The 17,111-nt window shown below is 33.8% G+C and overlaps 1 pseudogene; it reads right to left on the bottom strand.

Annotated features, from left to right (window-relative positions):
- Positions 1-4: 4 nt before the first annotated feature.
- Positions 5-16,486, bottom strand: LOC100802072 (nudix hydrolase 3-like; annotated as a pseudogene).
- Between the last annotated feature and the right edge of the window lie 625 nt (positions 16,487-17,111).

Raw genomic sequence — 17,111 nt, forward strand, 5'->3', positions numbered from 1 at the left:
AAAGGACCATCAACAAGAATGGAATTAAAACCTTGGAATAGATACGATTCAATATCGGTTGGGTCACTCATCATTAGCATAATAACCCTATAAAGGTCTAAAACTCCTTTCTAAGACCATGATTTGTTTTACTTTTGAATCAATCAACAGAAAACAGCAACATCCCAAAGAAACAAGCATTCCACTATTTCATAGTAACAACTAGCACAAAGACACTCATTGAATAAATTTCCCTGGCTGACACAACGTATGATGGCAGCATTGAAACTTTTGCACATTGGTTCCCTTGCTTTCACTGCAATATTTTGTTGCCAATGGGAAAGGTCAGAGCTACATCAAAGGGTACACAATACAATATATACAGAATTAGTTTTTGTAACATTTTTAAATCACAGTTTGTATGAAAGAATAGTGTATTAAGAGACTTCAGACATGGGGAATTTAACCAAGGGAAATGAGTTGTGCACACATATGAGCAGAATTAGGACTGCTAAAAAAAGTTAGCAACAGGAACACATTATTATCCATTGACCTGCAGAAGAGTATGTTACGGGTGAGTGCTTGTCGTGCAATAGCTTAAAGAAACATCTTTCAAAACGTTAACATTGACTAACGTTTTTAGGCAGATATGTAACAAGTACAGAAATTTAAGACAACCTTTTAACGAGTCTCAAAAATGCGTGAGAAGCTAAAATATTTTTAATAATTAAAAATGGTCTTCAATTGACACTCAAACAATTACAAACAAGGTAAACTTCAGGTGTTTTGGAAATGTGGGCCATCAGTAAATGCTAATTTAGACAAGTAATTCGGGTTTTGTAATGTGAGAAACTGTTATATTGGAACAAAGCCTCATTAAGCAGTACAATGCACTCGTCATCTTATCACAACCAACAGTCCTGTAGTCTAAAGATTTATACCTGAATATTCTCCAACTTTTTTAGAGAAACTTAGTGGTTCAGCCAACACAGTATTTCTGGAGAAGCAAACCAGCATTCTCTTTATCACCTTTGGCTTGTATGGTGAGTATCTCCCTACTCAGGCTTTCAATTGCTCCTTCAATCTTGAGGAAAAAAATTTAATTAATATCACCCATCTCAGGGTCTAACAAACTCAAGATGGAGGGAGGGACCAATATAGAAACAAAGATTTTGAAGCAATAATACCTTGGTAAAATCAACAGAGATTGTGCCTTCAGAATCCCAGACAAAGGCTCCTTTCTCATATAACCAGTTGAACTGCAATGCTTGTCCTTTTCTGACAATATAGAGTAGATTTAGATATGCTAAATCACATCACAATAATAAACATGACACGAAAGAAGAATGCATAGCTAGCAGCGCACCCATGAGCTTCCTCTAAACCAAAACGTACAGACTGGAAGCATCCAGCAAGAAAAGAAACATACATGGACTTCAATAAACTATCAGAAAGCAAATCCTGGTAAAATCAGAGACAGTCAATGACATTAGCATCAGTAGTGAGCCTCAAAACAACATAATGTCAAGAAAATGTATGAAATCAAACACAACATTACAGGCTTTGAGTGCAACCATAAGAATTTTGAGAAACTACTGTCTACCATGGATTTTTCAGGGGATTTGTTTCTTATAAATTTATAGATATTGAGAGCATTGTCAAGCTGATGGTTTACTTTTTTTTTCATGTTCCTTTTACTGGCTTTCCCTGTTTTAGGATGACTCCTGATCCTCATGCCATGTATTTTAACCTTTCCTTCAATAAATTAATATTTCATCCCTGAGAGAATAAAAAAAATTATAATAACTAACCTGGGATATTAAGAATCTCAATGCCCAAAGGCCAACTATATCAGCCTTTGCTTCTTCCAGAGCCGAGTAAAATTCTTGTAATTCCTGTATCAAAAGGAATGATACTGCCATTTGTTATTTTATTCAAATAGAGATGCTGGAACAGCATGTTTTGAGACACTATGGAGATTGGTTTGTATAGTTACAAATTTACAATAGATACACATAATTATAGTAGATTTTGTTTCCTCTAAATCAGATATGACTTGCCTTAAACCACTGTGCAATAAATAGAGAATAATTGGTTCAGATTTTCACCAATAACTTTTTAATAATAATAATAATAATAACAATGACAACGAATTTAACGGCCATACTGACAGTAAGTTTACAGCAAAAATTTTAGCAATCAAAGAAATTGCTTAAGTGAAGCATATTGTGGAACTGAGCAATCTGACAGTGGACTTTTGGCCATTTGGAAGTGTTATGGTATGTGGTCCAATTCCATGGCAGCATTCATGGCAAATTGAACGCGTAAAGAATGATTCAAAATCTACATGTTCTTGTTGCTCCTTTGCAACACAGGCAGCAGCTATAGGAAGAAGAATATGCTTAAACCTGTTAAGAATTAACAGGTTCACAAAATATCCATTTAGAAAAATAAGATATTGAAGAGGCCCATTCACAATTGTAAGTTGTAACTTCAACAAACCAGAAATTTTAGGGTCAGAAATGTTACTTAGCCTCCGAAACATTCTTAAGCATGACCATTGATGATCCCCGGTCTTTTACAATATGCTCATCATTTGGAAGATTGAAAGCTAGAGTTTGTGGTCCCTTGACATCCTGAAATAATTCTTCAATGTAAAATTTCCGGTTGGATAGTTTTAAGCATAAATTACTGCATTTCAATCCCTTGTGAATTTTATTAAAAAGAACACATGGAAAATTGTGGCCACCCAAATAACTAAGCCAGATGTCATGGACTGTACTGTTTGCCCATTAAATCATATTTTTTACCACTATTTTGGACAGTAGGTTAGTTCAGAATTGAGATTTTGCTCCAAAAGCTTAAGATGTAGAATCATTTGAGATGTCAATTACACTAAATTTAGAAAGAAAGAAAAAACTACAAAACTGATTCACAATGGAAAGGTTGAAGCATAGTACCAGCAGATAATCACCTAAGAGTTTCAATTGAGCTGTTGCTTCATCATCCCTGATTCCAATATATGCTTCAAAGGTAGCGCAAAAGAATTGCAACGCAATTACTAATACTGATTCACAAGTTAAAGATAGCATCATAGGTCTTTTCAAGGGGGATAATGCTAGCAAGTTTCCAGTGAATTTAGACTGGAATGATTTATATTTGCTTATTCATGATAGTGCAAAAAAATTTACAGATTCAACCGAGAACATGGTATCCGTATGCAATAAATGATTTCACAGATATTCTTCAACCTTAATTGCACCAGAAATTGGTCCATTAAGCTCTGGCTGGTCAAAGTTACTTTATGCTTTCAGCAAAGCAACTTTACATACTTAATCTTTTGGATGCTTACATTATCCTAGCAAGTGTTGCTATTTTAATATTTAATATATGGGATATATGAAATAATGACAAGGGTCATTGAAAGATATTTTAGATACAGTTGTCCTACAATCTTCCCTCGATGAACTCATCCAGTCAATCTCAAATTATGCATGAGTACCTCAAACTATTAAGAACTGCAGAGAATTCAGGGGATCCAACCATGAAAATCATCAATGTGTGGGTCCGTTATAAAATCTGACAGTAAATACTGACATTCTTGGTAATGAATAGAATTTCGTCTACAACAAACCAAACGATGACACTGATCTCTAGATCTAAATTTTAAATTACAATGAAAATAATTTTTTTTTATGTCCATTGTCAAACTACTTCATTCAATACTAATCTGCTATAACTTTGAGAAGTATGAACCATTTCAATATGAAAAAATCATTTAAGTTTAATATAATCATAGGACTTTAATTGTATAAGTTGTACAAAGTCTCATTGTTAAGACTTACCTTATATCCAAAAAGTTTATCCTCATAAGTTTCATATGGACCAATAGTCACATCCAATTTAGAGTCCTGCACAGAAAATAATAGAAGGTAAAAAATAATTTCATGATATTAAAATGTATCGCAATATAAACAATTTAACAATAGGTTAAAACAATGATATTTGATTACATCCTAACATTCCAATTTTCGTAAACTAGATTAAAAAGGATTGTTATTTATAAATAAATAGAGTTTAAAAAAATGATGAGATTTTATAAATAAATAGATAAGAAGATATAATTATTAATTAAAATAATGATTTGAGAGAAAATAAAAAGGGGACCCTCTCTTTTTTTGCAGGCCACTTAACCTGTCTCAGAAAAACGACGATCTCAGACTCGTTCACCGTTGGATCGTCGTGAAATTTGAGTACTACGTTTGCAGCCCAATTCCGAGCATTCTCACCGTTGGAAATTTTGATATCATGTTTGAGCTGAGAGAAATACCTTTCGCATTGTAGCTTTTTCCTTTCCCGCAGAAACCCAAAACGGTCTCATTAAATTACGATCCCGGTTTCTTTAACCGTTGGATTTTCATGAAATTTGGATATGCTGTTTGAAATTCAATTGCGCACACTTCCACCGTTGGGATTTGCGAATTAATATTCAAGGAGGGAGAAAAAGGAATCGCATGAAGAAAGTACAAGTGGAGGTTTCAATCTCTTCTCCGTCTATCTGACGTTTGGGAATTCTATCGGAGTAGTCAGAGGAATAACTGAAGGAATCTCATGGAACCGCTAGAGATGTTGCTATCGCAAGACACGTGAGTCCGCTTAGAGGTAAGGGATGAGTTATTCACAATTGAGAATTAGTGAGAACATGTGTAGGGATCCTTAGAGATACCAATTGGAATGGGTTTTGGGGTGTTTTTGCAATTTTTATTTTATCCTTATAATTATTACAGTGAATTATATATGTTTGACAGACCAATTTTTGTGAAATTGATATGTTATTGTGTTAAGCGTGAACCCTATAAATCGATTACTTTTTCTAATTAATATGAATAGATGAAATAAAGTAAGGAGAAATTTAGAGAAAGATATTGATTTTGTATTTTCTCTTTTTCTTGTTGTTTAGGTTTTTATATATAATTTTAAAAAATTAATATCATAATTGAAACTGACCAAAGTGTTCATATAATTATTTAGAATTTGTGCATTGAAAGCTTACTTTGAAATTTGTGATTCAATATGATGTATGCTAGTTTATAGATATAAAGGTAGTTATTTATATTAATAATTTATGTAAATAATATTGTAGAGTGTTATAGTATGATTCCAAAAATTATTAAGTGTTGGAGTTTGAGAATATTATGGTTAAATTTCATGAACATGTGTATGTTGTACCTTATGAATATCATTGGGAATGTTATGAGATGGTTGATGTGATGTTATGAGATGTTAAAGTGTGGACATGATATTCGATTGTGAATAAGTGGATGTGTTAACACTTGATGTTACATTAATTATATCGTGAGCTATGAATTATACAATAACCCGACCAGTGTTTATGCGCAGTGTTAAAGAGAAAATGTAGGTCCCTAGTTAGGAACCAGTGTTAAATTGTAGCGCAATTGTGTTAAACATGTTTGAAACATGAGTGTGAGGTCGTGATATTGTATAATTCATGAGCAGTGTTTATAAATGAAATATGTGATGAATTATGAAATAATATGTTGCCTTGAGATTATAATATTGTTATTGAGATTGAGTAAAAGTGTAAAGTAGAATATGTGTTGAATTATGAGATACGTGAAAATATGTGATGGTGGATTGTGACATTATGAGATGAGAAATTGTGAATGAGTTTTGGTTGTGAATAAGTGTGTGATTAACTCTTGATGTGACATTATTTGTGTTGTAAGCTGTGAATTGTACAATAACCCGACTAGTGTTATCTTGAGAAAAGTGTAAATGCGCAATGTTAAAGAGAAAGTGTAGGTTCCTATTTAGGAACAGTGTTAAATTGTAGTGCAATATGTTGTACGTGTTTAACACACGAGTGTGAGGTCATGGGTATTGTATAATTCATGAGCAGTGTCTGTGTGCTAAAATGATTTTAGGGGTTGGACCTGAATCAGGAGGGAGAGGCCCTGACGGACTCTTCGGAGTGTAGGCCTTGGGGGTCACCGGGTTTGAGTGCTCCTTTAAGCCTATGTTGATCCCATATGGTTGGAGCATTCTCACAAAACATCGTGATCCTGACTGGTCTCCCTATGATCTTACTTAGTGAGAGTTAGGAATGTGATAACTCACTCCCCGTGTGTTGTTTGTGTTTGGATCCTGTGATGATCTTGAACTTTGTGTTCGGGGGAGCAGATGACTAGGTGAATTGCTTTAAGGAACCATGTGCTGAAGGACGTCGGGACACAACACTCTGATAGGATGTGACATTGGGGTATAGGGTTTTATAGACGACCTTGTTTGAGCCGAAGTGAATTTATTATTTATTTAGAAAAGTTTTATGATGATGTTAGAAAGGTGAATGTGAGTCTGCTACCCTCTTGAAAGGCTTGTATTTAAATATGTTTTAAAAACTTGAATTAAGTTTAATTTTTTTTAATTATTTATTTTATAATTAGTACATATATGTGTGGGGTAGAGGGTGTCACATCAACAATAAAAATTATAATCTTAAAATAATCCTTTGAATCTAGTCAGCTAGAGGCGGTTAAGAGAAACAATCATGATGTTTTCTATTTTGTTTTACAGAGGAAACTGATTTAACTTATGAACTAAATGCTACACGGGAGAGGAAAGAAATAAACATGGAAGAAACCAAATATCAGAAAAATATCATGAAAGTAAAGTAGCATGTCTATGTTCATGACAAGAAAACTGAAACCCTGATAATAATTAGCATTCTTTGAATAAAATTTCCCGTTTACATCAGTGAAGCTAACAATACAACATCAGTTTTATTATATAGAATATCTAAATAATGGAGTTCTTTTGATACACGAGGGTAACTAGACATATTTAGTATTCACAACTAATTTCACCAACTTGCCTAGAACTTTATAATGGTTGTAGCACAAAAATAAAATACAGAATATGACTAACCAATTCCATCCAGGCTATATCTGAGTGATAATAATCATTTGAAAGGAAAGCATCAGCCTTGCTATGTAGTATCTAAATATGTCATTTAAATTGATTTGCATGTTTAGATCAGTATATGGATATTTTTTTTACATTTGGTATCAGAGCCTATTTGTACCTCTGTCTTGCTTATTGGGTCGTTCATATTATGCGGAGTTTATTTTCTGAGTATATGGGGTTATGTTTTAAGCCTCCTTAATTCAAAATAACATTAAAATTAGGAATGATATAAGTTTTCTAATTTTTCTATGATTTAAAACGTATTTTTGGGTGTCTAAAATGCATATAATGATGTGGGTTTTTCGAAATCGAGGTAATAATAACTTTTTTTGAACCTCGCTGGAGGTTGAAGACGAAGTCTTGCGGGTTTTGTTTACTGTCTTGGAATTGTTAATGTACATTTTAAATTAACAATATTAAACAAAGCACAAGTTGGTCCAGTGGTAGATGCAATATATATTACCTCTTTGTTCTGGGTTTGAATCTCATTGACAGCCTTTTGTTGCTTGTTTTCGTTTTTAATTAATTAAAAGGAACGCGAAAACATTTTGGGCTGGTTTTGAACCGATGATCGGCAAGCATGAAAGGACTCCCTTTGCCACTAAGCTATTGCAATTTAATTGTTTATTAACTGCAGTTCATGTGTATTTATAACTTCTGAAGGATAAATCATTTATACACAAACGGTTTAAAATTGTGTGTCTCTAAGTTATGCTGAATATGCAATATTATGTTAAATACCGATATGCATTGGATTTAATCCTTTAAAGTTTATTACATGTTGAATGAATATACGTGAAATGTTATTTTGAATTGGTATACATGTAATTTTTATGATTCAATATTGAGCATATTTGCATTATTAAGTATGTTTATGCAAGGATTATTTTTTAATGTTAAGTGATTAATATAATTTTATTAAATTAGAGAATAGTCACATCATCTTTAATTGAGTAAAATTATATGCTAAATTTATAATCACATTAGAAATATTAATTGTGATTAATCATATGTAATGTGATTAAATCTACCCACAGGAATTTTGTTATATTTGTATGATTAATTAGGATAAAATATTAAATTATATTTCTTAATTTACCCACAGGAATTAAGGAAAAGAACATGATTTAATAGTTTTATCATAAAGTTGCATGATGAATCTAATTGAGTAGGACTTTAGCCCACAGGCAAGTTTTGTGTCACTAGATTCATATATTGAGACATGATTTGCATTGGCAAAACATGACATTTGTTTAGTCTCAAATTTTCTTAATGAGCATGTGTGTTTGTTTTCAGTTTCACAATCTATGAATATTTCTTGTGACCTTCCCATTTTGAAAGGTGTTAATTATAAGGTTTGGAAGGAAAGAGTTCTCCTTCATTTGGGCTGGATGGATATTGACTATGCTATAAGGAAGGATGAGCCACCAGCTATTACTGAAACTAGCGAACCTAATGTTGTTGATCTTTATGAAAAGTGGGAGAGATCTAATCGTCTCTCCGTTATGTTCATAAAAACCAACATATCCGCTAGTATTCGGGGTTCAGTTGACCAGCATGATAAGGTCAGAGATCTGTTGAAAGCCATTGATGAACAATTTACGACCTCTGAGAAGTCGCTTGCTAGCACACTCATTATGCAATTCTCTTCCATTAAGCTTACTGAAACGAGGGGTGTGCGTGAACATATCATGCGCTTAAGGGACATAGTGGCTCAGTTGAAAACCCTGGAAGTTACCATGTCTGAATCCTTCCTGGTACATTTCATTTTGTGCACCCTACCTCAACAGTATACACCCTTCAAAATCTCCTACAACACACATAAGGATAAATGGTCTATTAATGAATTGATGACCATGTGTGTTCAAGAAGAGGAGAAATTGATAATGGAAGAGGGTGAGAAGGTAAATTTGACTACTTCTACTTCTGGAAAGGATAGGAAGAAGTCTGTAGGCACCAATAAAGGAAAGATTCCGACTCAACCAACAATCAAAAAGAAGTCAAAGTGTTTCTTCTGTAAAAAGAAAGGACACATGAAGAAGGACTGCCCCAAATTTAAAAGTTGGTTTGAGAAGAAAGGTACACCATTTGCCTTTGTTTGTTATGAATCTAATATGATTAATGTGAATCATAATACATGGTGGATTGACTCTGGTTCTACAATCCATGTTTCTAATACCTTGCAGGGTATGGAAAGCCTAAGGAAGCCAGTGTGAAGTGAGCAGTGCATCTACTCAGGGAGTAGGATGAGCTCGCATGTAGAGGCCATTGGAACGTGCGTCTTAGTTTTAAGTAGTGGCTTTAAATTACACTTGGAGAAAGTTTTTTATGTTCCTAGTTTCTGTAAAAACCTAATTTCTGTTTCTAAACTTGCACCTTTGGGATTTTATTTTAATTTTACAGACTTTGGTTTTAATTTACTAAATAAATTTGAAATTATTGGTTGTGGTCAATTGGTTGATGGTCTTTATTCGATTGAATTGAAAAACAACGCTACTTCTATGCACGTTTCTGTTGGATTAAAACGATGTATTGTGAATAAAGAATCCTCTATGTTGTGGCACCGAAGATTAGGACATATCTCTATTGAGAGAATCAAGCGATTAGTAAATGAAGGAGTACTTAGTACTTTGGATTTCGCTGATTTTGAGACTTGTGTAGATTGCATTAAGGGTAAGCAAACTAACAAGTCTAAAAAGAGTGCAAAGAGGAGTTCTAATTTATTAGAAATCATACATACAGACATATGTTGTCCAGACATGGATGCAAATAGTCCGAAATACTTCATAACCTTTATAGATGATTATTCACGATATATGTATCTCTACTTACTTCATTCTAAGAATGAAGCTTTAGATGCCTTTAAAGTTTTTAAGGCTGAAGTTGAGAAACAATGTGGAAAACAAATTAAGATCGTGAGATTAGATAGAGTTGGGGAGTACTATGGTAGATACACAGAGGATGGACAAGCACCAGGTTCATTTGCGAAATTTCTTCAAGAACATGGGATTGTTGCCCAATACACTATGCCTGGTTCTCTGGATCAGAATGGTGTGGCAGAACGAAGAAATCGAACCTTATTAGACATGGTGAGAAGCATGAGGAGTAATGTAAAGCTTCCTCAATTTTTGTGGATTGATGCTCTTAAGACGGCTGCGTATATATTAAACAGAGTTCCAACCAAGGCTGTCTCAAAGACACCTTTTGAGTTATTCAAGGGTTGGAAACCAAGTTTGCGACATATACACGTTTGGGGATGCCCGTCTGAAGTAAGAATTTATAATCCACAAGAGAAGAAACTAGACCCTAAGACTATTACTGGGTATTTCATTGGATATGCTGAAAGGTCTAAAGGGTATAGGTTCTATTGTCCATCCCACAACACTAGGATTGTGGAATCAAGGAATGCAAAGTTTCTTGAAAATGACTTGATCAGTGGGAGTGATCAATTTCAGAACATTTCTTCTGAAAGGGATCACTATGAAGCTGAACCTTCTGGGACAAGTAATAGTCATTCCCACCCCTCAAGTTAAAATGGGGGTTAGACAACCATTGATTGAAGTTCCACAAGCTGTTGAAAGTGATCATGTAGATCAAGTTGTTTGTGAGGAACAACATGATGATATTGAACAAACTGGTGAAGAACCAGTTGAACAAGTTCCTCAGCAAGATGACCAAACAACATTAAGAAGATCTACTAGAATAAAAAAGACAGCAATTCCTAGTGATTATGTAGTGTACCTACAAGAATCAGACTACAACATTGGAGCCGAAAATGATCCTGAGACGTTTTCACAAGCCATGAGTTCTAAGGAATCAAATTTGTGGTATAATGCTATGAGGGATGAGATGGATTCTATGGCATCTAACCAAGTTTGGGATCTCGTTGAGTTGCCTGTTGGTGTAAAAGCCATTGGATGTAGATGGGTCTTCAAAACAAAGAAAGACTCAGAAGGCAACATTGAGAGACATAAGGCAAGACTTGTTGCTAAAGGATTCACTCAAAGAGAAGGAATCGATTACAGAGAGACCTTTTCCCCTATATCTAAGAAAGACTCTCTTCGAGTAATTTTGGCATTAGTAGCTCATTTTGATCTTGAGCTGCATCAAATGGATGTGAAAATGGCATTCCTGAATGGTGATCTAGAAGAAGAGGTTTACATGAAACAACCTGAGGGATTCTTATCTAGTGTTGGTGAGCACTTAGTCTGCAAGCTTAATAAGTCCATCTATGGATTGAAACAAGCCTCCCGCCAATGGTATTTAAAATTTCATGAGGTCATTTCTTCATTTAGCTTTGAAGAGAATGTCATGGATCAATGTATATACCAGAAGGTCAGTGGGAGTAAGATTTGTTTCCTTGTATTATATGTAGATGACATTCTGCTTGCGACTAATGATAAGGGTATGCTATATGAGGTGAAACAATTTCTCTCAAAGAACTTTGATATGAAGGATATGGGAGAGGCATCTTATGTCATAGGCATAAAGATCCATAGAGAAAGATCTCGAGGCATTTTAGGCTTGTCTCAAGAAACCTATATCAACAAAGTTTTAGAGAGATTTAATATGAAAGATTGTTCACCAAGTGTAGCTCCCATTGTGAAGGGTGACAAACTTGCTTTGAGTCAATGCCCCAAAAATGATTTTGAGCGGGAACACATGAAAAATATTCCATATGCTTCAGCAGTTGGAAGCCTTATGTATGCTCAGGTTTGCACTAGACCTGATATTGCATTCGCTGTTGGAGTCTTGGGAAGATATCAAAGTAATTCAGGTATTGACCACTGGAAAGCTGCAAAGAAAGTGATGAGATATCTTCAAGGAACAAAGGATTGCATGCTCATGTACAGACAAACTGATTGTCTGGAAGTGATTGGCTACTCCGACTCAGACTTTGCTGGTTGCGTTGATTCACGAAGATCAACATCTGGTTATATTTTTATGTTAGCCAGTGGAGTTGTATCTTAGAGAAGTGCCAAACAAACCTTGACTGCTACTTCCACTATGAAGGCTGAGTTCGTTTCTTGTTTTGAGGCTACCTTGCATGGTGTATGGTTGAAGAGTTTCATATCTGGCCTTAGAGTTATGGACTCTATTTCTAGGCCATTAAAGTTGTATTGTGACAACTTTGTTGCAGTGTTTATGACTAAAAACAATAAAAATGGAAGTCGAAGTAAGCACATCGACATCAAGTACTTAGCCATAAGAGAACGTGTTAAAGAAAAGATAGTGGTCATTGAACACGTCAACACTGAGTTAATGATTGCTGATCATTTAACTAAAGGCATGCCACCAAAGAATTTTAAGGATCATGTAGTACGAATGAGACTTGGTTCCATGATGTAATTTCATTGTACGTACATTTGTTATTTTCAATGAAACTCTTATTCAGTTAGATATTTTCTCATATGGTTTTGTGCACATATTTATTTATTTCGAGAAAAATCATTCGGTTTAGATATAGAATAAACATATGGTTTATTCATTAAGTTGAGAGCTAGTGTTGAGAGACTTGATATATTGTGGTACATGGAAGATACTACTCATCATCAGAGGACCTATCGCCATGACTCATATATTATGTTTCTTGTTATGGTTGATGTTGGGTTAAATGGACCAAGTGGGAGAATGTTGGAAGCGCACGTTACGTTCACGTTGCACGTTCTTTCTACATTTTTTTATTTTGGAAAATTTTGTTATTTATGAATCTGGTCCATTTTCCATCCACATTCATCCCATATCTTTGCAAATATATTTGCAACCACCTTCAGTAACAAATCACGTACACATCCTTTATCTCACGTACTGATAACTTCTTATCTCACGTACTGAATAACTTCTTATCTCACGTTCTGATAACAAGTTGAGAACTCTGTGATGGACAAACTCTATAAATAGGGTGAGGTGCTCTCAGTTTTGTATCACCAAACCCACTTCTCTATTCAGAAAAAAATACGCCATCTATTCAGAGTGAGTAAGGATCTGGAAGAACAAAACTGTCTTTCAGGTTCGTGTGTGCGCTGCTTCCCGTTCAATTTGCAATGGCTGGAGGTACGCTCGTACTATTTTTAATTTCCGTTGTTTGATCTAAATATGTCATTTAAATTGATTTGCATGTTTAGATCAGTATATGTATATTTTTTTTTACAGCAGCCTCTTCAAACTACACAATGGCTGCTTAATAATGAGAACATGGATGAAAACCAACATACCTCGGTGAGTCGCTAACATCTCCAGCTTTATGCAATAAAACAACAGCTTTTGCGAGAAGAGATTTGTACTCTTCAGAGTAAGGAACTATATAGAGGTCATGAGAACCTGCTTTGTTATCAGATTAATGAGAATCTAAAATAAATTCACTGTGCCTTTTAATAACACTGAAAAAACCTGTTGCTTCTTTCTGTCCATGCTTTGCTAGACCGTCCTTCCATAATTCAAACTCCTGCAAGATAATAGCTTTATCATTTTTCAAATTTGCAAACGAATTCTTTTGACAGCATATGCTTAACAAAATGTTACCATTTTGTCCATGTCTGGTGGGTAGAAATTAGCACCAGCAGGTTTCAGCAAGGGAAATGTTGCTCTGTATTCCAAACCCTTCCAATCTTTCATTATCCTAGTTGCTTTAGAAAGCATCCTTATTGCTGAATCCGCAGTCGACAAAAATGCCTCGTCTTCGTCAAGGCTAGACCTGCAACAATGAATAGATTAAAATTATATAACATATCTGGACATAAAAGGATCATTTTAAAATAAGTAGGCTCTACAATTCTACTCTGTATATTATATTAAAAGAATATTTACAATATTCAAGGCTGATGGATGTTCATGTATCTGTCAGGAACACCATCTAGCATTTGGTCCTAGCCATTTCAAGAGTCAACAGATCTTGGATTGTAAAAGAGGGCCCCTTGGGTTAAGAAAACAAATTTTGGAGAAACTTGATACTAAAGGAAGCAAATGAGCTAAATTTTAGGATTTTTGGCCTTAGTCCAGGTTGATTCTCTGGCATAAAAATCACTAAAGTCTAACTATATATCTATTATAGACACCATTCAATTGGTAAATTACATAGTCAACAAAACACATACCGCGGACTCTTGTTAATCTGATAATATGACCATTTCAACTTATTTAACTCCGATGTATCAGCATGCTCCTTCAACCAATCTCTAAGAGATGGATTACTGTACCACGCCTGATAGGGAAGTAGATAGACAAACTTCAGCAATGTACACATTCATTTGAACATATACATCTTCCTAGTTCTACTCTACAAATCACAGTTTAAAACAATTAGAATATTTTTTGGAGAAAGAAATAAATTTTCCATCAAATATCATAATATGATTAACAAAACCTAGGTATCTAGCATGCTACACGACACATAGTTACATGCATATGAAAAAGAATTTGCATGGATAAAAGTTTAAAGTCAAAATTACACTAAAATTTCATATCTACATATGAGCATGCATATTAAACATATAACATAAAATAAATATAGACAAACAAATTCATACAAACATCAAAAACTAACAACTAACATTTGTCGATAAAAAAAATCATACAAAGTTACAAACACAACTAAAAACGGATATTAAACACAACCTGCAGATAAAAAATTTCATCCATAACATTTGCAGCCTTGACAACAAAAACTAGAGCCTCTCTGTCTGAATATGTAAGCCCTGTCAACTGCCAGAACGAAACATTAAACTTATTATAAGGTTAAAAGGGGACCCTCTTTATTTTTAAATGCAAAAGTACAATTATTCAGGATGTTAGCAAAAAGAGATTGCATTACTAATCAAGTCTGTAGTGTTGTTGTGCGCCTGATTTTTCAGGAGGGAGCTTGAAGAAGAGTTGGGTATAACCCTTCCCAAGTATGCATTCGAATTGATATTTGTTTTCCTCCAAGAGTGGTAAGTAGTATATGGTGTATTTCTGTATTTTTTTTCAAAATATTAAGGGCATATATTTTTTTTATTTAATGTTTTAATTATTTTTTATAATTATAATTGCAAAAATGCTACCACATTGCTTTTATTCTGTTTTCTTTTTTCCAAAGTTTCCTTTTTTTATACTTTACTTCACACATATTTGAAAATTGAATGTAAACAAGGTGGCATTTTTATGATTATATCAACAAAATGAAAACATATGAACTGAAAATTATAAGTGAAAAAACAAAGTAAACACTCTAATTTTTCTTTCAAGCTATATTCAGGGTTTGTTTGGACTATGCGGTGTCTTCCACATATGAAGGAGACTGCCAACTTGATTTGTGTTTCTTTTTCATTTTATTGTGTGATCATAGGATTTTTATCTTCAACTAATGAAGTTCTCTCTTTTTTTATCCATGGACTAGTTGATGTTATCTTTAAATATGGAATGCAGTGTCATAAATGATCGAAAATACATAAATAACGAGTATAATGATGTGTATCTGGTAACAACTCTTGATCCAATACCTCTGGAAGCCTTTGCACTTCAGGTGAGGATGTGTAAGTTGTTTACAAATTGGACTTATTGGATCTCATGGAGAAACATAATACATTATCTTTATTCGATTATGGAGATAGCCTTTATGGCTTTACATTTTTTTGACTAATTTAGCTTGTTTTACAAGTGCTAGAACTCAGTATGAAGGTATAACATTTGTGATCATGTATATTATTTTATGATTTAATTTTAATTGAAGTTTATATTTAGTAATTAGTTATTTGAGGATTATAATTGAATTTAAATATTGAGAAGTTGAGTGCTTTTGGTTATTTCCTCTTGGTCCTTATTCTTGTCCAACATCAATTTATGTTTATTAATATTGGCTCGGTGATCATATTTAGGGTAATTTGTAAATCGTTGATTATAGTTCTTTTATTTTGAGTGTTTCTTTTATACTAATTCTTCGGCACGTGGGAATTACTTTGAAATATCTTGTGGCCGGAATGATAGGCCTAATATAAGTAAACTTAATGAAATTCTAGTCCAAAAAATCATTTGTAACACCAATAACATAAATGTCTAATATCATTTAGTTTTGACTGTCTAGAACAATTATGCAATAGCCATTCAGAGTCATGCGATTTCATTGATTACATTTACGTGTCACTTCCATTTATTTTTATTATCTTTTATATTTATAGAGTTAGTGTTCGGTTGGGGTGAAAGAAAAGGAAAGAAAGTGTGAGGAAAGAGAGTGAAAAGTGATGTTGTTTAGTAGAGATGAAAGAAAAATAAAATAAAAAGAAAGAAAGGAATGTTGTGAGTAATAAAATATAAATAAAGCATTTGTGAAATTACATTCAAACCTATATGCATTGTTTTTTTTTTTGTGTGCTTTATTATTTTCTTGTAAAATTACCATTAATCAATTAAGGCAGCCACTATGGTTGGGGTACATATTCCAATATGGTTGGTGCATATTTGAATATGGTTGGGGTACACATTCTAACTTGAGCTCTCTGTGCTTTTCCCAAATAAGAGGGTAATTTTGTAAATGATCAATTTCTGCCATCGTTCTTCACAAATCTACTCAGTTTTGAGTGGAAACTTAATTGGTTGGGCCCCATATGTTTTGTACCAATTTTACTGTAACTTATTACTCAAACAAACGGTGGAAATATAAATTTTCTTCGCTTTTCGTTCATATCCTCACTTTCTTCGCCTTTCTTTCAATAGAAACGAACATGGCCTGAATTCTGTTAGATGAATTGGTTCATTATAATTTGCAGCGTGGTAGTAGTCAGCAAGACAAGAATGGGTTGACAGTATGCAATATCTATTTCTAGGAATGATTGTAGATAAAAGAATGTTATTTGATGTGCTAATATAATTCCATTCCTTTCATGCATATCCTTTATGTCTTCTAGGTGCGTGCATGATTTGTATTATAAACTTTCCTGATCTTTTGTGACGGGATCTTTTTACATTGGCAGGAAACAGAGGTTTCTGCTGTTAAATATATCTCTTATGAAGAGTATAAACTTTCCTAGACTCCCTTGGTTGAAGATCTTACTATTAATTCAATTAAGTTATTTTTACCTAGTATCAATATCGATTTTATAAAGTTGTTATTAGAAAGATAAAACTTTTTGAGACTCAAAGGGCTCACATAGTGGTGTAAGATCCCGTTGCATTTA

Source organism: Glycine max, chromosome 20 (assembly GCF_000004515.6).
Source record: "Glycine max cultivar Williams 82 chromosome 20, Glycine_max_v4.0, whole genome shotgun sequence".
Lineage (NCBI taxonomy): Eukaryota > Viridiplantae > Streptophyta > Magnoliopsida > Fabales > Fabaceae > Glycine > Glycine max.